We start from the raw sequence: 1,646 nt of genomic DNA on the forward strand, positions 1-1,646 counted from the left end.
AGTTATAGCATTAAGAGAAATAACGTACCAAATTTGTATTAGCCTCTAGGCCCTGTAGAATGTAATCCCAAGTAAATTCTAATCCTCTAGTACCTACCCAAAGAGGTACCAATCTATGTAGAACAGAATCAGTAAATGCCCAACCTACCACAAAAAAAGTACCATTAACACTGAAATAAGGATTAGAGATATAAGGTAACACAAGGAAGAAGTACAAAAGCTGCTGATACGGGAAAGTGAACATCATTTCCATGATATACATAAATATAACATTTATTTTTTATACGATGATATAGCCTTCCAAACATACCAAGTCCAATTTCTTGAAATTTATGATTCTGAGAGATGTTCTTGTGAGTCAAATATAAATTATTAAAATGTAATAATAATATTATTATTATTTGACTTAACTTTATCAAGAAGCTTTTATTTTTCCAAGCTAAAAGCTGTTTGACAATTGAAGAAGAGGGAGCAACAATTAAAAAAGGATTCAAAATAACTGCTAAATAAAACTCAAGTGGTGTACACTTATATATAAATAAGACTATGTAGGTTATCACATTCACAACCATAATGCTTATTATACAAATGAAATCTAGTTACTAACAACACCCAAGGAAAAAACAAAGGCACAAAGGTAAATTTGACTCTCAATTCCTTTTCGTGCAAGAATTCAGAAAAATGAATATGTGAACAACTCAAGTACAATTCAAGCACTGTAGAATAATACAAAAAATGATAAGCACTTACTAATCTTATTTCAAAAACAGGCCAACAAAATATGCATTCACAAAATAAATACTCAAGATAAATAATAAAAAAATCACTGGAATTGCACCAGATAGAATTTTATACAACTTCCCACTTTTTATGCCAAAAGTTCTTTAAAATTAAATGCTTAAAAATGAAACACCTAAGAATTAAAAAAAAGAGTTAAAAGAGTTCCAATACGAAGCAAATAGTGAAAAAAAAGCAGAACAGCAACACTAATTATTTATTTAGTTCAATACCCAAGAAGAAATAATGCATCAATAATTATAAGATTAAAACCTAATATAGTATCATAACTGAAATTAAAATAAATAACACAACCATGACAAAAATCAATTCAAACAAACTCTCATCGCCGCCATAATCAGATTGAAGAGAGCGCTGCACCACAGAACTATGCCAGCCAGAGGTGAAAAGCATAAGGGTCAATGGTTCCATTTTCTCTATTATCCGTAACCTTTCCGGGGTTTATAGTAAAATTATCCAGAAACATCCAGAGACTGGAAAGAAGAACTCAAAAATCAGACTACTGATTCAAAAGGATGTGAACCCTGCAATACGAAGTAGAGTGAAAAAGGGTTTAAAGGATATGGGGCAAGAATATGAAAAATAGAATAACTCTGCAAAATGGAATGCATGGAGGTCTAGATTGTGCTTGGAAAATGGGATTAGTCAGAGCCATGAGACTGTTGATGGAATGGTATAGGGAGTGAAGAACATGAGAGAGGTGGAAGTAAAGTGTTTCTCTGAGAAAGGATTCAAGAGAGATTTGTTCTATCACATCAATATTTCTTTCTATTTTTTTTTATAAATAAATAAAAGAATACAAAAAGACAAATTTAAAACAAAAATATACCTCATGCTATAAATTAGTA

At 30.7% G+C, this 1,646-nt stretch overlaps 1 long non-coding RNA gene across 1 annotated transcript in view; it reads right to left on the reverse strand.

Annotated features, from left to right (window-relative positions):
- Window positions 1-1,646, reverse strand: part of LOC107634555 — a 2,714-nt gene continuing 1,068 nt past the window's right edge. The window contains exon 3 of the long non-coding RNA XR_001618975.2: window positions 1-144. This is a non-coding gene — a long non-coding RNA (uncharacterized LOC107634555). The remainder of the gene's footprint in view (window positions 145-1,646) is intronic.

This window comes from Arachis ipaensis, chromosome B03, assembly GCF_000816755.2.
Source record: "Arachis ipaensis cultivar K30076 chromosome B03, Araip1.1, whole genome shotgun sequence".
NCBI classification, from domain to species: domain Eukaryota; kingdom Viridiplantae; phylum Streptophyta; class Magnoliopsida; order Fabales; family Fabaceae; genus Arachis; species Arachis ipaensis.